Here is a 24,487-nt window from a genome sequence, read left to right on the forward strand (position 1 = left end):
ATCATCTCCATCATCATTATCAGTACATCCTACGTAGGTGAGTTAGGATGCACTTGATTCCAGGAAGCTATCTATCCTTCAAACCAGAGGAGTGCTTCAGATTAACAATAGTACATAATATCCAACAAAAGAGGGTCGTGCTACAGCAGCAGAATACATGGCTCAGTCTAGATATCAGCACGAATCAAGTTGTGCATATTTGCTGTTGGCATGAACCACATCGCTGCATGTCGGGTTTGCAAAAGCCATCCATCACATGGAAGCTTGATGCCTTTCACACACTGAAGATTATCTGGCAACAAGTTGTGTCGACGAATCTCTGGATATGATGATTCATGAAACCCATGGTATGATGTGTAAACACAGTCCCCCCTGGCGAATGGAAGTTGCATAGCACGGAATCATCACCGGTGATATGATCAATGATTGGTTGATGATCGGATAATTGAGCCCGAGGAACAAGGAGTGGTTGCCGAGGCTGTAAACCCGCCTCCAGTTGAATACGCCTGGCCCAACGGAGCTGGGATCTTTCTCGAACACGAAGCAGCCATAGCCATCAATGTCACGAATGCCCCACACATTGTACTGCATGTGGTTTGATGTAATGGTTTGGTCAATTTGGTACGTGCGAATGAGCAACAAATGACCGCCGTCAGCTGAACGAGCGATAAACCACCACCCATCGGTTGGTATGATTCCAGGTCCTGGAATCATGAAGGCCAGCGCATTTGCGTCTGCTGCAACAATTCAAATTGGAGGCCAAAAGGACAAAAATAAACAATCATGTTCAGAGTATGTGTGAAATTAAGATTATTATAACAGTGACACATATCATAGACAGAGAATTGCAATGCCGTGGTCATAATCATACCCCAAGTTAAAAAATAAGCCAATGGCTTTCATATTCTAGCAATATGTCATGGTTCAAACATCATGTAACAATGAGAGGAAAACAGCTATGACAGAGCCTACTCATATTCTACCATAGCACTTACTACTGCTCTTCTCATATCAACTCTAAGCAATAACATGCGTTGTTATAAAAATCTTGGAAATGAGAGTAACATATAGCAATCATGATGTTGTGCTCATAATATGTATCCTAACAATCATTAGATGCCAATTGTTCTCATGTCAACTCTAACAATAACATGTGTGGTCATAAAAATCTAGGAAATGAGAGGAACATATAGCAATGATGTGGTTATAGACATACTATCTATTCTAAATTTGTAACAATGAACAGGCAGTCATATTCATAAGGTAAAGATGAGATGAGATAGAACAATTACATGACGATAGATTCTACAATTATAGGCAGCCAATCTGTGCATCGACCGCGTAAACGATGCCATCGTGCACTATAACATCAGACAGAAATGTTGCCTCAACAGGATTGATAATAAGCCATATCCATGTATGGCGACCGGATTCCAGATAGACTAATCCCATGTTGAACAAGGCAATGATCTTGTAATCCATGTAGTCTTCTAATTGTGTGGGAACTTCGTAGATTACAACTTTCAGCAACCAGGGGTCGAGCCAAAAGCTAGACGCGTCTCGTGCGTAGTAGGCAGGAGTGTCCGGCGGGCCGTGAGGCTCGATGGCGGCGGTATCCAATGATGGAAGGATGATCTCTCGCTGGGTGTAGATATCCATGAGACGCCACAGACTACCAGATTGGTGGATGAGGACGATCCAGTTTGCCTTCATGCCCGCCTAGTAGTGGTCGCGCATGAAGGACATGTGGACGGGTAGTGGTAGCATGTTGAGGGGCACCACGACAACCTCCGTAGGATCGTCAAGTCGGTGTCTGGGCCACCTGCGAGGATCGGGCATCAGCAAGCAGGGTGTCTTGAAAAGAGCCGGTCGGTTGCAGACGAGTAGACGGTACAAAGACACCGAGCATGCGGCAAGACGGACGGTGTTGGGTAGGTCCATACAATTACAGATATGCTCCAAGAGAACATCGGGGAGGGAATTCCAATCGCGGCTCTGCGTGTCAGTCGGTTCTGCCATTGGTGTTTTCGGTGCCTGCGAGCCAGCGGGGAAGTGGATTCGGGCGGGTGAGCAAAGAAGCTTCTCCTTGTGTGGCCGAGCAGTGAGTGGGGGGATATGGTACGCGCGAGCTACCAAGGAAGATGGCGCGGGCGGGCGAGCAGTGAGCGGGGGTAAATGGTGTGTGGCCGACGATGGGGAAGAGAGGAGGAAGAAGAAGAGAGGAGGAAGAAGAGTGGAAGACGGGGAAGAAAGTGCATTAAATCTCAATTCTACTAGTAGTACTACCAGGATATACCGTCATTCGGAGTGTAAATAGTTACATTGATGACATGTGGTCTACCACAAGAGGGCCCATATGTCAGTTAATGGAGGACAGAGGTGCGTAGGCGTATTTGCGGGAGCGTGCTCTACTGGCAAACATGATGGCAATACTGGGTAGGGCTGATTTAGTAACACCAACACGCCGGTTCAGCTTATTAATTACATGTCCCATCTCATGCAGCGTGTATTGTCACTTCACTACAAAGACTAGTTGAATAGTTCTCTCTGACCGAGATGGGGAATAATGGATTGCGAAGACTTCCTTTCTACAGTATCCCTATGCCTCTACGCTCACTTCACTCATTTTGCTCCGTACCTAGTCACTTGTTGAAATATGTAGAAAGACAAATACTTCGTATTTGGGAACAGAGGGAGGCTTTTACTCCGTATTTGGGAACAAAGGGAGTATCACCATATGGAGGGAACAGAGGAAGCTTGAAATATGAACATGTCAATGGGAGGGAGTAAGCCCCATGCATGCATGCATGCATGCATGCAACATGCAACACTCACACGTACACATGGACGCACGCAACACTCATGCACCGATGCGACACACAGCACACGACACAATACACACGCTCACGCTCAAGTGCTCAACCTACTCCCTACGTCCATGAAAGGCTGTACATTTAGAGATTTACACATTGACCAGGGCATAATTAACGCCCAAAAGTAGCAGACTTATGTGTGCATGCGACCATTGAGAGAAGAAGATTAAATGAAGGCCGTTGCATGCTGTAATTAAGGATAGACATGTAGCCTATACCTAGAACACAAGTTGGTGCATTAGTCAATCAATATCGATTTAGATTAAAGGCTAAATGCATTGGAAGTGTAGATGTACATCATGTACTACACTCTTTGTTTTTTAGCCGATGTACACTCTTTGTTGGAAGACCGAGGGAGTACACGTGCATGCACTCACATACACAGCCATGGTGGTTCGCGTGCAAGGGTTGGACTCCTGTCGCACCTGCGTAAAGTTTTGTTTAACTGATTTCTTTGCTCTGCGAACTGACAAGTGGGACCCAGAAACCAGGTGACAATTTAACCAGTCAACAAAGTGCCATGTCGACTATGTGCCCGGTCAGTAGGGTGCAATACGGTGCTCTACGATGAGCTAGTGATCGTATAATCACCGCAAAACAATATATAGTGACCGTAAAGAGCGTATTGTTACATACGCTGACCGCCAGTGTATTTTTCCCATTTCAAATTAAGCCATATTAATCGGAAAGGACGCAGTATGGACTACTAGTACTAGTACTGCTTTGATGTGTCCCATCAACTCGTGAACGAGGAGAAGCTTGCTTACTACGCCTCTCCCTCGCCCACACGCGCGGTGGTTCGCAGGACGAGGAGAGGGTTTTGACTACAACACCATCTCCCTCTCCCTCTCCCTCGCCCTCGCACCCGCCATCGCGGTGGCTGTGCAGCAGTTCAATCGGTGTCAGATTGCCAGAAGCATATTGTACTGTAGTATCATCATTGTTAGACCTTCCGAAGAGGCGAAGAGCCAAGTGCAAGGTTCACACGAGTACGAACTGTTGAACCTCCCGAAGAGACAAAGAGCCAAGCGCAAGGTTTTATAGGAGTTGTCGTCCTAGTAGGAGTGTACTACAACTATAGCGAACGATGCTACTGTATGATGTCGCCATGTCACGTATATCCAAAGTTGTGCCACCTTTTTTTCTCAAAGAGTGTGTTGGAGCCCGTGCAACAACCACACAAGTTGCACGTACACATAACACATTTACTAGTAATAAATTCTAAAGTACAAATGCCAGTATGCCACACAAGTTTATCTCCAATTCATGTGATAAATTTGTGCATGACTAGTTTACATATATTCACAGTGCTACCATTCACAATTACCGTACTCCACTTACACGTTATATATGGGCTACATGTCCTCCTCCAGGTTCCAGTCCCAGGTGTTCTTCATGGATGTCACGATCCATAGCGGTGGGCAACGGCAATCATTGTCGCAACTTTCTAGTCTGGTTCCACACGATGGAGACTCATCCAAGCTAAAGCGACATAAATCAGGGATAGCGTGTCCCAGCATGTCATTCATCCGGCAGTGCGCACTGAAGACACAACCATGCTTCATGAACGGCAGGCCTTCCATGTCGTGCACGGAAGGTGTCATCCGCTTCATAATGGGGTAGCTGTCCCCGATGAAAAGAGAGTACTATCCAAGAGTGTTCCTCGGCACCCACGTAGCATCACGGGGGTCGAACTCGGCGCCGTTCATCTGGTACATGCGACATCTTAGATCTGGACACATGGTGACATACATAGTCAAGGTCCATGCATAATAATGTTGTGGTCAAATATGGCGGTCAGTAATACTGTGCAGCAAATAGTACTACTCCGGTATAGAGGAAGTAAAATAACCGGCTTATTATATATAGCCACTCTTGGCTACATGGATGAGATGGTAAGACATGGAAAAAATGGTGGCAGCTAGTGGGTTCAAGTCTTCAAGGGTCTAGCTAGCTATACGCGTCCTCCAAGGTAAAAAGTACTCCTACTAGTACTACTACGTCGGGGAAACTGATCCACGAACACCTATGGGACCGGTGGACCGAGCCCCTTTCGGTTCGGCGGGGGGCGGAGATCGCACGAAGAGCGGATCGAGGCGAAGCACACGAGCAGTTTACCCAGCTTCAGAGCTCTCCGGAGAGATAACACTCCTACTGCTGCATGTCTGAGTGTATTGAGTTCTTGCTCGGGAGCGTTGAATGCTACAGTACACACTAGCTGCTAACGAGACCGAGCGTGAGTGTTTTTCTGCCTCTTTTCCCCCTTTCCTATGTTGCGCATGGGCCTCCTTTTATATGCTAAAGGGGTCTCCGACAGGTGCCAACGTAGACAAGGGTAAAAATGGAAAAGGAATTGCGGTTGGTACAACTACCTGTACAGTGTATCATACCTAACCCTGACGGCAGGGGACAAAGGCATTAAATGTCCGTCTGCGTCGCTCAAACAGTGCAAAAAGGGACCGTCAGGGACGCCACCGCTCGCCATGATGGCAATCTTGTCAGTGTCGCTTGCCACCGCGCACCGCTGGCTGCACAGCCTCTTGCCACGCGCGCCTGGAAAGGCCCCAGGGCGACACGTTGGTGGATATGCTGGAGCGCGGGTACAGAGCGGTAGCTTGCCGCGGCAAGCGCCTTGCCGCGGTCGTTGCCTTGTTGCGTCTGGAAGCTTGTCGCTCACCGGGCCTTGCCGGGACGCGTGGCGCGTCGCGGCAAGTTCCTTGAGAGGCCTTGGTTGGCCTTCCCGGCAATCTCCTCTTACCGGGGCCTTGTCTCCTTGGCTTGAATACTTTGTTCTTGAATGGCTCCAAAGGAACCACGGAGGACCTTGGCGGTCACCCGGCAACCCTTGCCGCGGGGTGCTGCAACTGCCCGTGCACAAGTTCGGGATACTAGGGTACCCCTACTCTAGTACACCGACAGGAGCCCCCGGACCTGGGCCACACATGGCGCCGAGCGCTGTTGGGCCAGGCCCAAAACAGGGCATGGGCACGCGCAGCCTGGGTTACACCGTATCTTACTCCATATCCACCGCGCCCTCCCCGAGCGGCACGCGTCGAATGCGGCGTCGTGGGAGAGATCATGGGTGGTTTCTTTATTCGGAAAGACGGAACGCCCGCCCCCTCCCTCTTTATAAGCAGGGGAAATAGGGGCAGTTCGCCCATCTCGCCGGTTGCTACTCCAATCTCAGAAATCTTCGCCGCTCCCCCCTTCTTCCCAAAGCTGAAAGAGAGCAGCGCTCCGCCCCCCATCGCCACCAGCATCACCAACGCTGTCGATCTCCCCCACCACCTCCGCCATGGCTCCGAAAGCCGACAAGGGGAAGGTCGTGAAGTCGGCCGAGGCGCAGCGGCTCACGGCGCTGCGAAAGGAGCGGGCAATCTTCCCCCCAGCTCGCCGCGAAGGAGCTGAGGGAGTACTACTACCTCTTCTGGTCGACGGAGACGCGAGTGCATCCGCGTACGAAGGTACTCCCAGTTGCCGCTTCGGAACTGGCTCCGAATGGATACCCTTTCTTCGCGCTGTTCTTCTACTGCGGGCTCTGCCCGCCTTTCTCTGAATTTTTTTGCGATATCATGAACACCTACGGGTTTCGCCTCCTTGACTTCACCCCCAATGCTGTTCTGACCATGGCAGTTTTCGCACATCTCTGCGAAAACTTTGTCAGAGTCTATCCAAATGTAGCTCTTTCCCGCCACTTCTTTATGCCCCGAGTTGAGAGAGGGGAGCCTTTATCCGGCGGAATCACCTGGATCTCGAGAGCCGGCAAGAAGGAAGCTTATCTGGAGGGAGAGCTCCGCAGCAAGTGGGAGGAATGGAGAGCAGAATGGTGCTGGATTGTCGAGGAGAACCCGCAGCCATTTACTGCCCAGCGCCAAGCCCCAATAGTGCGCAGCAACGATTGGAGCAACGTGGCCCCGAAAGACGATAGGCTGAAGATTGCCGTCACCCGGATCCTACGCCTTAGGCTTGCCGGGCTCACTGTAGGCGCCGTTGGTGCAGATTTTCTTCGCCGCCGCATCGCCCCCCTGCAGGAGAGGAGGAGACCCGCCGGGGAGTTCGAGAACGCGGCGGATATCATGAGGCTGTGCCCAGGCCTCAACTTCAACTTCACTGTCCTGGAACTGGACGCGATGATCCTGGAACTGTTCAAGCGCGATCCTCATCATCCCGAAGCGTTTATGTTGCCGAGGGGTGTCGTTCCGCTGTGCAACAACTCCTCGCTCGACCGTATCCGTGCAATGATGCCGCTGTGCGATTCGCATGGAATTGTCCCAACTTGGCAAGAGCCTGCAGACGACGTCGTGCGGGAGTTCTTTGACGGCCTGGTAGAAGTGCCGGTCCGCCCCGATGAACAGAAGAGCCTTACTCGCGACACCACCGACGCGGAGATGCAGCGCATCGCCACTAGGCTGGAAGAGGCGGCGGCAGCCGCTGCCGCGGGCGAGTTCGGATTCACCGTGGAGGAGTCAGAGGCAGCAGAGGCGGCAAGCCTCGTCGAGCGAGAGGAGCTTGCCAGCGAGGAAGAGCTTGTCGGGCCTGAAGCTGAGTCGAGCGAGCCCGCCGAGGGTGCAAGCGACTCGTTGAAGATCGGCTCCTCCTCCTCCCCACCTTCAGCTAGCTCGCCGCAAGCGGAGCCCCCAGCTCCACCAAGGAGGCGTCTCCGCAAGGCCGGGGACGTAGCGGGGCGGCAGACGAGTCAACAGCCGCCGTGCCGTGCGACACGCTCTACCGCGGCAAGCACTGTTGCCGCGGGAGCGCCTCACGCCGCTGCGGCAACTGGAGCGGGGTCTTCCCGGTCCACCGCTACTGCTCCTGCTAAGCGGACAAGGGAACCTACTCCTCCGCCTCGTCGCACCGGAGGCAAGCCGGACTTCGATCTCTCCGCGCTCAGTTCCGACGAGGAAGAAGAAGAGTAAGATTCTTTGCTGTACTTGTAGTTCTTCAATTCTTGCTGTTTTGCCTTGTATCTGATTTGCTTTACTCCGAACTCATTCCTTTTCAGGACTCTGGCCCAGAGAGCGGCAAAGAGAGCCAAGGTCCCGGTGATTGTCATCGAGGTCGAACCCACCGCGACAGCAGGGGGCGTGTCCGAGACCACCTTGCCGGACCCGGCAACTTTTCCCCAAAGCAGCCCCCAACGCAGCCCCCAGCGTAAGTATATAGTTTACTTCCTGCTGTTAGGCGCGCATGGGTGCTCTTTCTTTGCTGATATCTGACTGTTGGTTTGTGTAGGAGCAGAGCAGCCTCACCAGGAGTGCCCGGAAGCCGCTCCCGAAATGCCATCTGCTTCGACTACACCGCCAAGGGAGGATTCCCCGGCAAGGGAGCGTTCTCCGGCAAGGGAGAATTCTCTGGCAAGGGAGCGTTCTCCGGCAAGGGACAGTTCTCCAGCAAGGGACAGCACTGGCGACCCTCCGATGGTTGAGACCATGACTGCAGATCCTAGTACAGGTAATCTTCTTGCTTGAAAAGTTCCCTTGAGTTCTTCTTCTTCTAATTTATTTTTGGATATTTGCTTGACTTTTCTCCTTTTTCCGTTCGTCAGATCCATCTGCCACGGAGCCGATGGAAACCGAGGTCGCCGGCGAGGAGAACGCGCGCAGCAATACCGACGACGCCGTTGCCACCGAAGGAGAAGCCGGCGCTGATGATCCCGCCGGTGAAGAGGCTGCCAAAGCTGCCGCCGCAGAAGCTGGCGAGGGATCCGGCGATCGTACTGACGGCCCCGAGGCCGCAGGAGCGTCAGGCGCTACGCCGACCGCCGATCCCTCCGCCGCCGCTGCAGCGCCAGGCTCCGAAGAGCCCCAGCCCGACGCCTATTTGAAGGCCGGCCACGACATCTTCATCAAGCTCCCCTGGGCGTCAAGCTCCAGGGCGCCGGTCGAAGGAGAGATCTTGGATGGAGAGGTGCTCGCCTCCGCTGGGCTGACGCTGGTCGACGCGCCAAGCAGCAGCAGCGATGAGCCTGAGGAGGAGCGGCTGCTGCGGAAGCTGTTGTCGCTTTACCGCGCCCGACAGGCCAAGCTGGAATCCCGAGAAGCGCTTGTCGCGAAAGCGGGAGTGGACATCGAGAAGCACGCGGAGGAGCTCCGGGGTCTCAGGCAGGAAGCTCTCCGATCCCTGGCAGAGGAGCGGGAGCAAGTTGCCGAGGAGCGGAAAGCCTTCCTCCTCGAGAAGGCTGAAGTTGAAGAGCAACAGCGGTTCGTTGCCGAGAAGCTATCTGCGTAGGAAGGCGAGTTGGCGCAGCGCAAGGTCAACCTTGACAGCCACGAGGAGGAGCTTGCCGCGCGCGAGCAAGCAATTGGCGGGGCTCTCAAGGAAGCAGCTGGAGAAGGAGCTGGAGACGAAGATGGCGCAGCTGGAGGCCGATCTCAAGGCGAGCGGCGAGGAGCTCGCTGCGCTCAAGTGTGAGCGTGAGAAGGACGCCGCCGCTCACGGCGAGCTGCAGGGTCGTCTCGCTGAGAGGAGCAAAGAGCTTAGCACCGCCAAGGACTCCAACGCAGATCTTGAGTTGAAGCTGGCCACTTTGACCAAGACGCTGGACGGCGCCAGGGAGCAGGAGGTGGCCTTGAAGGAGAAGATCAAGGCCGACGAGGCACTGCTGGCGAGTGCCGCTGCCGCCTAGAACGCTTTTAGGGAGACTATGGAGCACTGGACCGAGGGTCTCGTGAATGTTGCCGCAGCTATCGACGGGGAGCTAGCGCAGCTGGGGATGGAGGATCTCGGGTATCCCTCCAATGAGCACCTCCAACCCAGCGCCAAGCTCAGCTTGTTCTTCAAAGGCGTGGCGACGGCCCTCCAGCGACTCTGGGAGAAGATCCCAAAGCAGCTGGCCGACAAGTCGCGCAAGATCTGCGCGGGACCTCTTCAAAAGGTGCTGGTGAAGGTGGCCTTCCGCAACCCAGGCCTCAACCTCACCAACGTCCTCAAGTCCCTTCTGCCGGATGCTGATCTGGAAGCGCTCAAGGCCCTTGTCGCACCCATTGTGGACAAGGTGAGCAGGATCAAGAGGGTTGAGGGCGATCGCGTAGATTAGGCCGCCCGTTTTCTCTTTTTCTTTGTCGCTGCTGGTCATGTCATGAGAACAATCTGTTAGAGCTGCGACAAGCTATCTTGTAATATAACTCTATTTTGGGTAGAGATTGCTATGTTATTTCCTTTACTTGATTCCTTCCTTTGTATGTTTTTGCCCTACGCTTTTAGGGAACTTGTCGGCGTAGGCACCTGGGCCGCGAGCGCTGTGTGCGGGACGTCAGCAGCCTGCTGGCGGTGCCGCTTCCGACAAGAAACCTTGTCGCAACTAGTCGCAGCCCACTTAAATTGTTGAGCGGACTCGAAACAAAGTAAGGGCGAACTAGCTACGAGTTGGTTCCTCCGCGCACAGGTTTTCCATACAAAGTACGGTCGTTCAAGGAAGATAACTTAAAAATTAAAACTGATTGCTCAAACTTTGGCAACTTAGCTTTTCTGTCGTTTGCTTTCCGGTAAGGTGAAACTTCCTTGAACGATGACTGGTCCACACTATTATCTTCTCCTTTCCCCCCGGCAAACTTGTGGGCGAGGGAACCTTCCTTTCCTTTTTGAGAAAAAGAAAGAAGAGAAAATAAAGATATGGAGCCTTACGGCTCGTTATTGCTTACCGGGGGTAGGCGCTGCACAAAGTGTCAGATAACGCATGCCAAAAAATAGTAGAAAGCATGAAATTGACAAGATGTGCGGAGCACATGAGCTTTACTTATGCACGGGGTCTGCGCCCGGCTCCATACAAAGGATTACATGCAACATCGGCAAGACTTGTACAAATGGTGGTTGCCGGAAAAGGTTCCGGCAACCGCGCCCTACGGGTAAAACTTACGAAGATGCTCAATGTTCTAGGAGTTGCTCACCGGAATGCCATCTTCGGTCTCAAGGCGGACAGCGCCAGGCCTAGTGACTCATTTCACCCGGTAAGGGCCTTCCCACTTCGGCGTCAACTTGTTGGAATTCTTGGTGGACTGAACGCGCCGAAGAACAAGGTCGCCTTCCTTGAGACTTCTGGCATTAACTTTGCGGCTATGGTAGCGGCGCAAAGCTTGCTGGTATCGAGCAGCTCGTACAGCGGCCTGAAGACGGTCCTCCTTAAGGAGCAGCGCGTCATCTTGTCACAACTGCTCTTGCTCAAGCTCATCATAAGCGAGCACTCGAGGTGACCCGTATACGAGTTCCGTGGGGAGAACTGCCTCTGCTCCATAGACTAGAGCGAAAGGTGTCTGGCCAGTGGCTCGATTTGGCGTCGTCCTGATCGACCAAAGAACCACCGGCAGCTCCTTATTCCAGTTCTTTCCGCACTTGCGCAGCCTGTCGAAAGTCCTGGTCTTGAGCCCGCGCAGCACTTCTGCATTCGCCCTCTCCGCTTGACCGTTACTTCTCGGATGAGCAACAGAAGCGAAGCAGACCTTGGCGCCAAGATCTTGGACGTACTGCATGAAGGTGCGGCTCGTGAATTGCGTGCCTTTGTCGGTGATGATCCTGTTAGGGATCCCGAAGCGGCAAACAATCGACCTGAAGAACTTGACTGCTGACTGTGCTGTCACCTTCCTCACTGCTTCCTCTTCCGGCCACTTTGTGAACTTGTCGATTGCAACGTACAAGTACTCAAAGCCCCCGACAGCTCGGGGAAAGGGGCCAAGGATATCGAGCCCCCAGACCGAAAATGGCCAGGATAAAGGGATCGTCTGGAGAGTTTGAGCTGGCTGGTGTATCTGCTTGGAATGGAACTGGCATGCTTCACACTTGGTTACTTGTGCAGTTGCATCCTAGAGGGCTGTCGGCCAAAAGAAACCTTGTCGGAACGCTTTGCCGGCAAGTGCTCTTGCGCCAATGTGGTGACCACATATGCCTCCATGTATCTCTGCCAACAGCTTTTGTCCGTCTTCCCGGTGAATACACTTCAATTTCACGCCGTTGAGTCTTCTTCTATACAGTGTGTTGTCGACAAACTGGTACATACTGGACTGCCGGGCTATCTTTCCGCTTCTTCTTGCTCTTCGGGAAGATCTCCTGTTTGAAGGAAACGGACAATCTGCTGTGCCCATGCTGGAGCTTGTGGCTCGACAACAAGGACTAAAGGCACATCTACTGCTGCGGGAACATCTGCTTCTACGGCGGGAACCTGCGGCTCAGCCGGAGCTTGACGTTCCTCGGCAAGCTTGCCGGAGCAAAACTTGTCGGGAGCGTCTGCTTCAACGGAACAAACCCTAGGGCTTGCCGGAGCAGACTGCTCCTCAGCACCCTTGGGGTTGATTTTGGGGACCTTCTTGGCGGCGGCTTCGGGGAGCTCTGCCGGAAAATAGTCACCAGAAATCAACTTCCTCTTCTTGCTCTGTCCAGTTGATGGCGTTATAGACGGTTGAGTCAGTTTGAGCACAAAGATCCCTGGTTCCACAGGTAACTTAAGTGCGGCGCAATTCGACAGGCCATCGGCAATGTCGTTCTGAGCTCTTAGAACATGTTCCATTTGTAGGCCGTTAAAGTGCTCTTCTAGCTTTCTCACTTCATCAACGTAAGCTTCCATCAACGGACTCTGATAATTCTTGTTCACTTGGCGGATGACAAGCTGTGAGTCACCCCTGACAGTGAGCTTCTTGATCCCAAGGTCTGCTGCGATCCTGAGACCGGCAAGCAAACCTTCATACTCTGCGGTATTGTTCGTTGCTTGCTCCTTGGGAAAGTGCATCTGGACTACGTACTTGAGGTGCTCTCTGGTGGGTGCAACAAGTAGCACGCCCGCACCGGCGCCTTGCAGCGAGAAGGCACAATCAAAGTACATCAGCCACTCTTTGCTTGCTTCCTTGACGGGGATGCTTGTTTCTGGAATTTCTTCATCTTGTGTTGGCATCCATTCTGCTATGAACTCCGCCAATGCTCTGCTTTGGATAGTTGAAGTGCTCTCAAACTTGAGGCCAAAGCTTGACAGTTCCAGTGCCAACTCGACAATCCTGCCTGTTGCTTCTGGATTTTGCAGTATCCTCTTCAGCGGAAAACGAGTGATGATTGTGATCTCATGTGCTTGGAAGTAATGGCGCAACTTTCTCGAGGCCATGAGAAGGCCGAAACGCAATTTCTGCACACCAGAGTACCTTGACCTATACCCCTGCAGAAGGGAACTGACAAAGTAAACTGGGCGCTGCATCATTCTTTTCTGCATCTTCTCACGCTCCTGCGTAGATCCATCTTTGTCGGGACCAGAGCTTGCCGGTGAAGTCCCCTGCTTGTCGCTGGATGCATCTGCCGTGGTTGCTGGCTCATCCTCCGCCTCCCTCTCCGCTACTAACGCAGCACTAACCACTTGATTGGTTGCCGCTATATACAGCAACAACTTCTCTTGTGGCTTAGGTGCGACAAGTGTTGGAGTGGAGGACAGGTATCTCTTCAAGTCCTGCAGCGCAGCCTCCGCCTCCGGAGTCCATTTCATTGGACCTACCTTTTTCAATATTTTGAAAAATGGCAGGGCGCGCTCAGCAGACCTAGAGATAAACCTGCTGAGAGCAGCAATGCAACCGGCAAGTCTTCGGAGATCCTTGACGCGCTTTGGTGCTTCAATCTGCTCAATGGCCTTGATCTTATCGGGATTGGCTTAAATTCCCCACTGAGACACGAAGAACCTGAGAAGCTTGCCGGAGGGGACTCCAAACACACACTTCTCGGGGTTAAGCTTGAGGTTGATCTTGCGCAGATTTGCAAAGGTTTCGTCTAAATCTTGAATCAGAGTTGCCTTGTCCTTGCTTTTGACCACTATGTCATCCATGTAGGCTTCCACATTTCTGTGTATTTGCGGCTCAAAAGCGTCATGGACTACCCTTGCAAATGTTGAACCAGCATTCTTTAAACCGAAAGGCATCCGTATGAAACAGTATGCACCACATGGGGTGATGAATGCGGTCTTCTCCTCATCCTCTTCTGCCATGAAGATCTGATGGTATCCTGAGTATGCATCAAGAAATGAAAGCAAGTCACATCCGGCCGTGGAGTCAACAATCTGGTCGATGCGCGGCAAGGGAAATGGGTCTTTGGGACAAGCTTTATTGACATCGGTGAAGTCAATACAAAGCCTCCATTTCCCATTTGCTTTGCGCATGACTACAGGGTTGGCCAACCACGTAGGATGGAGCACTCCTCTAACAAGGCCTGCTGCTTCCAATTTCTTGATTTCTTCTGCGATGAATTCTTGGCGCTCCACTGCCTGTTTCCTGACTTTCTGCTTGACGGGCCGCGCATGAGGACAGACGGCAAGATGGTGCTCGATTAATTTCCTGGGAACACCGGGGATGTCTGACGGTTGCCATGAAAACACGTCGACGTTCGCCCGCAGGAAAGCAACGAGCGTGCTTTCCTATTTATGGTCGAGAGTGGCACTGATGGTGAAGGTACCACCAGTGCCGTCCTCCTTGGCGGACACGTTCTTGGTCTCTGGTGGAGCTGCCATTGTCTTCTTACGCTTGCCGGTGGAGCTCGATGGTGCGTCCTTGACGGTAGCGCAGCACTCCGAAGAGGTGCGCTTGCCGGAGTGGGCATCAGAACTCTTGCCGGACTTGGTCTTCTTCTTGGCCCAGGAGCTTGAACGGCAAGTGACTTGCGATCTGTTGCGGCTGCTTCTTCCCAGTAGATCTTGTCGGCGCAGATAAGAGCATCCTTCTTGTCGCCAGGGACAGAGATGACACTCATCGGGCCTGGCATCTTCAGCATGTTGTATGCATAGTGAGAGGCTGCCATGAATTTGGCGAGTGCTGGACGGCCGAGTATCCCATCGTAAGGCAATGGAAAGTCAGCAACATCAAAAGTGACCCTCTCAGTCCTGAAGTTCAACTCGCTGCCAAATGTCACCGGCAACGTGATCTTTCCCTTCGGCTTGCTCCTTCCCGGATTGATTCCTTGGAATGTGCCGGTCTCTTCGAGCTCGCCATCAGGGATCTGGAGTTTCTGGAGTACCGCGGAGGAGATCAGGTTCAAGCCGGCCCCGCCGTCAACTAGCATCTTAGTGACCTTGAGGTTGCGGATAGTTGGTGAAACCAACATGGGCAAGCACCCGACCGCAGTTATGCGATCAGGGTGGTCCTCAATATCAAAGATGATAGGCGTGCTGGACCACTTCAGAGGCTTGCGTGACTCGACGGGTGGTTCTGCTGCATTGACTTCCCGCACCCACTGCTTGAGCTGGCGGTGTGAAGTATGCAGAGAAGCACCGTCGTCAACGCATAGGACCTCTGTGGCTTTCTGGAACTCCTGCTCATCGGTCTCCTCATCATCCATATCTTCATCGTCGTCGTCATTTTCATCCTTGTCGCGGCCGCGGGGAGGTCTGTCTCCTTGCCGCCGTTTGGCCTTGCCGCGGCGTCCTCCTCGGCCGGGGCGTTTCTTGCCGGCTCCTCCGGTACCTTCCTGGGCCTTCTCCTTGTCGCGTCGCTCGTATTCAGCTTTTTGCTGCTCGACAAGCTGCTCGACCTTCTTGCAGCTTTGGAGGTCATGGCCCTTGGTGCGGTGGATCTTGCAGTACTGGTTGTTGGTGCCGTCCTGCTTGTCGGTGACCGCCACAGCCTGGTAGTTGGTGCCCGCGGCAATCTGCTCGTCGGAGCTACCAGCTTGGCTTTCTTGGCGCCACCTCCGTTGCCGGACTGCTCAACGACTAGCACATCTTTGCCTTTCTTTTTCCTATTGTTCCGCCGCCGGTTTCTCTTTGCCGGGGCAGCCTCCTCACTATCAGATCCTCCTGCTTCTGTATTCTCTCCGGGGAGTTTCCTCCCTTCCTCAGCACGTGCACACTTGTCGGCCAGGGCATATAGCTCACTGACGTCTCTGATCTTGCACATCGCCATCTCCTCCCGCATCCTGCGGTTTCGCACATTCTGATGGAATGCGCTGATTACCGCGGCAGGGTGGACATCTGGGATGTTGTGCTGTACACGGCTGAATCTCTGAATGTACTTGCGCAGGGGCTCTCCTTCCTTCTGGGCGAGCAGATGAAGGTCGCTTTCTTGGCCATGAGGCTTGTGGCCGCCTGTAAAGGCGCCGACAAACTGATGGCATAGGTCTGCCCAAGAGGATATGGAGTTGTCCGGCAAGTGCATGAGCCAGGATCTGACATTGGGCTTGAGTACCAGCGGGAAGTAGTTGGCCAGGATCTTGTCGTCCCGCCCCCCGGCAGCCTGCACCGCGATGGTGTAGATGCTGAGGAACTCCGACGGATGCGACTTGCCGTCGTACTTCTCTGGTACATCTGGCTTGAAATTCTTCGTGCTAGGCCACTGGACTTAACGCAGCTCACGAGTGAACGCAGGGCAACCTACCGCGTACGGCAAGTCGCCTGGTTCCCCTGGCGCATGCATGTCGACAAAGGGCCCAGCGCGCTGGTCCGATTGACGCCGCGCTTCTCTTCGGCGCTCGATGCGGGTTCGAGCGTCTTCTTGCTGTTGTTCGTGAAGAACTTAGCGCTGATCGCGACGAGCTCGTGGATCTGATGATGCGGTGGAGTCGCTGTCGAGGTGGATCCGTCGATTCGGTGATCTTGGCCTTCGGGGTGGAGAGTGCATGGTGGTTGCACCCCCACCGGTTTCGTCGCCATCGGCTCGTGCCTGGCAGTCCTGCCGCGACAGCGATGTATTCGGCTACCGCGGAGTGTCACCGTTGGCGAAGCCGATGAGACTCTGAATGGTGGCCCTCCATTCATCGATCTTGTCTGCCGTTGGAGGGTAATCCAGGAGCAGTTAAGCTCGCGCCAAAGCTTCTGCTGGAGTGGTGGGCGGCAGTGGCGAACGGCGCGAGGAGCGGGATATGCTCGGACTTCTAATGATGTTAGAAGGAGCAGTATCCCGTCCAGGCGACCGTGTCTCGCTCGTGCCAGCATGTTGGCGTGCATGCTGGTCTTGAGCTCCCCGAGATCCACCAGCTCGATCTTGGTCCAACAGACGTATGGTACTGCGAATACCATGACGCTGTCGGTCCTGCGCCTCTTGAGATGGGCGCGGTGCATGTACGAACGCCGAGGTCTGCGCGGCCTTGTCCTTGGACCTGGCAGCACCGTGAGCTCCCTCGTTGATGTCTGTTCTTCCACCGGCGTCTACCCCACCACCCGATTGCTCCGGTGGTGGTGGGATCGACGTGGACGGAATAGTTGCCGCCAAAGCCTTCTTCTTCGGTGGCATGTCGATGAAGAAGATGAAGATCTAGCTCGTGTGAATGCCGGATTAGGTTCACACAACCTCGATCCCCCTACCTGGCGCGCCAAAGATGTCGGGGAAACTGATCCACAAACACCTATGGGACCGGCGGACCGAGCCCCTTTCGGTTCGGCGGGGGGCGGAGATCGCATGAAGAGCGGATCGAGGCGAAGCACACGAGCAGTTTACCCAGCTTCGGAGCTCTCTGGAGAGATAACACTCCTACTGCTGCATGTCTAAGTGTATTGAGTTCTTGCTCGGGAGCGCTAAATGCTACAGTACACACTAGCTGCTAATGAGACCGAGCGTGAGTGTTTTTCTGCCTCTTTTCCCCCTTTCCTACGTTGCGCATGGGCCTCCTTTTATATGCTAAAGGGGTCTCCGACAGGTGCCAACGTAGACAAGGGTAAAAATGGAAAAGGAATTGCGGTTGGTACAACTACCTGTACAGTGTATCATACCTAACCCTGACGGCAGGGGACAAAGGCATTAAATGCCCGTCTGCGTCGCTCAAACAGTGCAAAAAGGGACCGTCAGGGACGCCACCGCTCGCCACGATGGCAATCTTGTCAGTGTCGCTTGCCACCGCGCACCGCTGGCTGCACAGCCTCTTGCCACGCGCGCCTGGAAAGGCCCCAGGGCAACACGTTGGTGGATGTGCTAGAGCGCGGGTACAGAGCGGTAGCTTGCCGCGGCAAGCGCCTTGCCGTGGTCGTTGTCTTGTTGCGTCCGGAAGCTTGTTGCTCACCGGGCCTTGCCGGGACGCGTGGCGCGTCGCGGCAAGTTCCTTGAGATGCCTTGGTTGGCCTTCCCGGCAAGCTCCCCTTACCGGGCCTTGTCTCCTTGGCTTGAATACTTTGTTCTTGAATGGCTCCAAAGGAACCACGGAGGACCTTGGCGGTCACCCGGCAAGCCTTGCCGCGGGGTGCTGCGACTGCCCGTGCACAAGTTCGGGATACTAGGGTACCCCTACTCTAGTACACCGACATACTAAGTATACTACTAGTACAACAATGAAAGAGAAGGCGAGAGGGTTAAAAAATGGAATACCTGGGTAGATGGTGACGGTCCGATCGTGGTAGATTGTGTGACCATGTTGCACATCAGTGATATGATACGTCTCCAACATATCTATAATTTTTGATTGTTCCATGCTATTATATTACCCCTTTTGGATGTTTATGGGCTTTATTTTACACATTTATATCATTTTTAGGACTAACCTACTAACCAGAGGCCCAGCCCGTATTGTTTTTTTTGCCTATTTCAGTATTTCGAAGAAAAGGAATATCAAACGGAGTCCAAACGGAATGAAACCTTCGGGAGCATGATTTTTTGGAACGAACGTCATCCAGAGGACTTGGAGTGCAAGTCAAGAAGCATCCGAGGCCTCCACGAGATAGGAGAGCGTGCCCCCCCTATAGGGCGCCCCCTATCTCGAGGGCCCCTCGGGCGGCCACTAACGTACTTCTTCCTCCTATATAAGCCTAAGTACCCCGAAAACATCCAAGGAGCCAACGAAACACAATTTCCACCGCTGTAACCTTCTGTATCCACGAGATCTCATCTTTGAGCCTTCGCCGACACTCTGCCGGAGGGGGAATCAACCATAGAGGGCTTCTACATCAACACCATAGCCCCTTCGATGAGTTGTGAGTAGTTTACCACAGACCTACGGGTCCATAGTTATTAGCTAGATGGCTTCTTCTCTCTTTTTGGATCTCAATACAATGTTCTCCCCCTCTCTTGTGGAGATCTATTCGATGTAAAATCTTTTTGTGCTGTGTTGGTCGAGATCCGATGAATTGTGGGTTTATGACCAACTTTATCTATGAATAATATTTGAATCTTCTCTGAATTCTTTTATGTATGATTGAGTTATCTTTGCAAGTCTCTTCGAATTATCAGTTTGGTTTGGCCTACTAGATTGATCTTTCTTGCCATGGGAGAAGTGTCCTTACCCAGTGACAGCAGGGGTTGCAAGGCACGTATTGTATTGTTGCCATCGAGGATAAAAAGATGGGGTTTATATCATATTGCTTGAGTTTATCCCTCTACATCATGACGTCTTGCTTAAGGCGTTACTTTGTTCTTATGAACTTAATACTCTAGATGGAGGCATGAGTCGGTCGATGTGTGGAGTAATAGTAGTAGATGCAGGCAAGAGTGGGTCCACTTGTCACGGACGTGATGCCTATATACATGATCATGCCTAGATAATCTCATAATTATTCACTTTTCTATGAATTGCTCGACAGTAATTTGTTCACGCACCATAATACTTATGGTATCTTGAGAGAAGCCGCTAGTGAAACCTATGGCCCCCGGGTCTATCTCTTATCATATTTGCTTCTAATTTACTTTTATTTGCATCTTTACTTTTTGCATCTATATTATAAAATACCAAAGATATATTTATCTTATCATACTATCTCTATCAGATCTCACTTTTGCAAGTGGCCGTGAAGGGATTGACAACCCCTTTATTGCGTTGGTTGCGAGTTCTTTGCTTGTTTGTGTAAGTGCTTGGGACTTTTGAGGAGCCTTCTACTGGATTGATACCTTGGTTCTCAAAAACTGAGGGAAATACTTACGCTACTATTGCTGCATCACCCTTTCCTATTCAAGGAAAACCAACACAAGGTCAAGACGTAGCAAGAAGGATTTCTGGCACCGTTGCTGGGGAAGTTGTGGGGACCCCAACTCATAAGTCGTGATCATCGAATGCACGTGTACAGTGATCCCAGAGATCAATGCTCACTGAACAAACAGAAGCTGAATAACAAGAGGCTTACATGCTTACGTACCGTATTACACAAGTAGGACCATTATGGTCAAGTCTTGAGTGTATCATCGCAGCGGAAATCTTCAATAACAACTTGGGCCCATGCCATCTGCCTTAACCCTACAGGCATTCTGACTGGGAAAGCGTCCTAGTTCGCATGCTCATCTCCAAAGAACTCTTCTTCGAACTCCGGTTCTTCCATGCCTGGTCAATTAAATAACCAGTGGCAAGCCAATGAGTACTTTGAATGTACTCGCAAGCAACCCATGTTTTGGTTCAAGATACAATAATGCATGATATAGGTAAATTTTTGCAGAAAGCTAGTTTTGAGTGCAATGACATGTTCAACAACTTGTAAGACATGCATCAGGAGAATTCAAGTAACCATGAGGACAGGTTACATATATCAACATAAATAGAGAGGGCACCAACCCAACTCAATCATGTCAAGTCCTTTGACTTGACCCAAGTAATTTTATCAACTCACACACACGATTTGTAAACATGTGGACGTAGCCCAAGAGCAGTTACCCAACTGTCCTTGACCGTGGACACGGCTATTCGAATAGTTTTACACTCTGCAAAGGTTGAACACTTTACCCACAAGATTCGGGGAACTTCCGTGTCATCCACAACCCGCGATACCTCAAGTACCCGGGGTAAGCACCCGATCACTACCTTTCCCTAGACGACACTAACATGGAGTCCACTCATTGCTCCATATCCTCACGATGTACATCATACGAGACTCACTTGAGATCGTAACATCCGAGAGGGGACACAATGGTGTATCCGGTGCCCTGTGAAAACAGTCATGGCCGCCCTACCTGGCACGACCCCGTCCTGAGAGAGCGCACCAACAACTCTCCCATCACTAGTAATGCGGGCTCCAAGCTAGTATCAGCCTAGGTAATCAATAATGCCCTTTCCCATATAAGGGTAGAGTGGTTGCACATGTAAGGTTGGAATAACGGTCGCGACTTAAACCAATCCGTTTTGAAAACAACACACACTTGCCTCGGTACACCACTTCGTCATCAAGTGGTTACCCAACTCATCATCTCCCCGGGCATAAGTGGCACCGATGGGCTTTTCGAAAAGTCTTTTGAAATACTTTGCTTCCATCACCATGCATATACCCATCCCCTTTTGCATAGCAACTACTTTAGCATCCTATCCACTCCCACCGGCATAACCCTCATAAGGAGGTAGGGTCATGAACCATGCAAGTATCAACAAGGAAGTAAAAGAGGCAGCCCATCAAGGTGGTTACCCCCTCATCATGATTCCGTTGCAACAACATATGGTGCTATGTGACATGCATCAAAGGGCTGCTTGCCTGTTTTAACAGAGTCTTCGAGGTCTTCAAATATCTCTGGTCCAACTCCGAGCATTTCATCTACTTCGTCAACTATCGTCGAAAGCAACCATAATAAGCAACACAACAAGGCCGGAAATAAAAGTGCTCTAAAAATATGAGTTGGACTTTTCTAGGATACCTCTGGTCATATGAGGGATGACCAAAGTGGTTTCATTAGGATTTGATCAATGGACATCTCTGAACATTTCAATATGATGGAATCAAGGGATTAATGGGTTTGTAAGAAGTGTACAGAAATATTATTTTCAAAAAATGAGTAGAGGCACCCATTTTATCAAAGAATGATTTTAAAATCATCTAGGAGTTGGTTTCACTGGATTTGGAGTTCAAAGGTATTTCCTATGAATTTGCAAAGTTGACAAATATGAAGAAATGGCTTAGTATATTGTGTTGCACAGAAAGTATTAATAAAAATGTTCATAACCTAAGTTATGAACTTAGAAGCATATAGTAATTTGAATCATGGCATTTGGATCAATTTTGAGATCTCTGTGATTTTCTAAAGTTCATTACAGAAATGGAAAAACAAGATTTGATAAATGTTTATGAAGAGAAAGTCTCTGAAAGAATGTGCATGTTGCACCAATAGGTAGATCATGATTTATAGAGTCACTAGATATTTGAATCATCAAATTTGGAGGTAATATGAATATTTGGGAGATTTTACAAGTTTCTGGAAAAAGAAAAAGACAAAGGAAGGGGGTTATACCTATACTGCGCACCGAGCGCAGCATAGCGCCACAGCGCATTGGGCCGGCCCAGTTGCCTGGCCACGCGGCTAAGGAGGGCCACGCCAGAGGCGGATTAGCGGAGTACGCTTCTCTGCAGGGGAGACGATTAATCCGGATCCCGCCTCCACTTAAACGCCGGGGCCCGCCGGCTGAGTCGCTGACCCGCGGGGCCCACCCGCAGGGTCGTCTCCTTCCTCCCGCACCCGCGACAGAGGGGATCGAGGTCGCGGTTGAGTGTCGGCCGTCGCTTGCCCCCGGCGGCACAGGCCACCCCCGGCCAAGCTCCGGCCACCAGAGGGGTCGCCGGGGAGAGGCAGTTTTTCTAGAGGAGAGAGGAGGTGGGGAGGACCTCGTCCTTGTTTGAATCGGAGCGGAGGCCAGCGGCGGCATTCCGGCCATGCGGGGAGTGCTGGAGGGCACGAGAGGGAGGGGGAGGCTGTCCAGGAGGTGCACGGGAGAGAGAGAGGTCCAACCGAGGCGAGAGAAAGCTCGAGGGATGGATTATATGGAGGAGGCGCCGATGCTCCGTGGGCAGCGTCCACGGACGCGCTCTGCGAGGTCCAGGAGGGGCCCGACACCTTGCCGTGTCTCTGACGCCGAGGCGACCTCGGGGGACACCACCCCGCCGCCCAAGGCCGTCTTATGCCCTTGGCATGGGTGAGCTACAGTGCAGGAGAGCACTGTAGCGTGCTCCAGAGCACGAGCTCTGCACATCATGGCATTATTTATGTGCTAGGGGCATGTCCACTAGTGTCTGGGGCTTTGTAGGGTGAGTAAACAAAGGGGAGGTGGCCTTGGATGCCCTGGTGAACCACTAGGAGAAAAGAGAGGTTGAGGGAGAGAGAGAAAAGGGCTGTCCAGAGTGGGAAAGTGGGGTTTTACCCCTCCAATAATTGAGCTATGGATTTGCCATTGCTACTGGAGGTGCAAGGGGACTAGGAGGGGCTGTGGTAAAAAGTTGAGCTCATGGAGAATAGTGGAAGTGGTCAAAATGATGATTTTGGAAAAATGGCAGAAGGTGTTTGTTGTTGGTTTGGGCAAGAAAACTAATTCCACTTGCCATGAGAATTAACAGGATGGAGTGGCACATAGAATTAGGGTGTTCCACCAAGTTTGAGCTCATTTGGGCAAAGTAGCCAATGTAACTTTGCTAAACCCTAGAAATCAGCAGAAATGGCTTTGCCAAGATTTAATTATGCAAATCTATTCTCCTTGATGAACCACTTGGTGTAGTGTCATAATTTGAGTATTTGAACATGTCCACAAAAATTCAGATCAAAAGGACACACTTGGCAATGTAGAGTTGTCCAAATTTGGTTCTGGACAGAAAAGGTTTTGAGGCACTTTGATCAACATAACATTTTCTCCAACTTGTGCCATTTGGTCTAGATGAATGATTAGACCATATGAGCATGTTCACAAGGTTTGAGAACATTTGGACATGTTTGGCAATGTAAAGTTGCTCAAACTTCAAAATGGACAGAAATGGTTTTGAGGGTATTTCATGGGGTTATGCTATTCTCCATGACATGATACTTGTCAAGATCATCAAACATGTCATATGTGACATGATAGAATTTTCTTGGAATGTTTGGAGAGTATTTCCTTTGTAAATATTTCAAAAGCTTGAAATATCCAGAAAAGGTTTTTGAGGGATTTGACCAATATTTTGAACATGAACATGTGTTGAAACTCTTATATATGGACAATATATGTCCACTGAGTTTCCCTGATTTTTGTTAAATATTTTTAAAACAATAAAATAATTTTTCCCTATTAAAGACCATTTCTGGCCTTAAGAAAAAGCTTTTTAATAAAAATAGGAAAATAACTTTTAAAATTATATTTTGTGGTTAATGGGAGTCCTACATCTAATAGGATTCAAATATATTTTTGGAAAGATTTTTATTGCCCTTAATTAAGTACTTGCAGTGCAAATCTCAATTCAGGGGTGTTTGGAAAACTAATTTTTGAAAATACTATTTGGCGAAATTATTTTTGGAAGAAGTTATTTTTATGTCCTATACACATGGCATGATCATTGGGCAGAAGTTTTGGATCAAGGAGAAGGAGTATAAGAGTTGGAGGATTTATTTGATTTTTAGAGCACTTGCAAACAGCAAACAAAAATCAAATCAAGCAAAGATCAAAACACACAAAAGTTTTTGTCAAACCACAGTTTATCATGATTTATTAGCTTAAGTGTAGTGGCATGAAAATTAGGGTGTGACAGACCTACCCCCCCTTACAAGAATCTCGTCCCCGAGATTCCCAAACTAGGCGCGGAAAGGGATACAGAAACTTGGATCTGGGGTAGTCTTCAAGTCCTCATGTTGCTTCTACTTCCGTGTAGTGCTCCATTGAGCTTGAAGTACTTGATGGTGTGGCCTCGTGTATGACGCTCTTCTTGATCCAGGTTGCTAATGGGTAGCTCGTGGTAGGTAAATTGGGCTAGGGGTCGATGGCTCGGTGGTCAATGCCCTCGTAGAGATCGGGCAAGTTAGGAAGTTGGAAACACTTCTGTG

This window comes from Triticum dicoccoides, chromosome 2B (assembly GCF_002162155.2).
Source record: "Triticum dicoccoides isolate Atlit2015 ecotype Zavitan chromosome 2B, WEW_v2.0, whole genome shotgun sequence".
In the NCBI taxonomy this organism is placed as follows: domain Eukaryota; kingdom Viridiplantae; phylum Streptophyta; class Magnoliopsida; order Poales; family Poaceae; genus Triticum; species Triticum dicoccoides.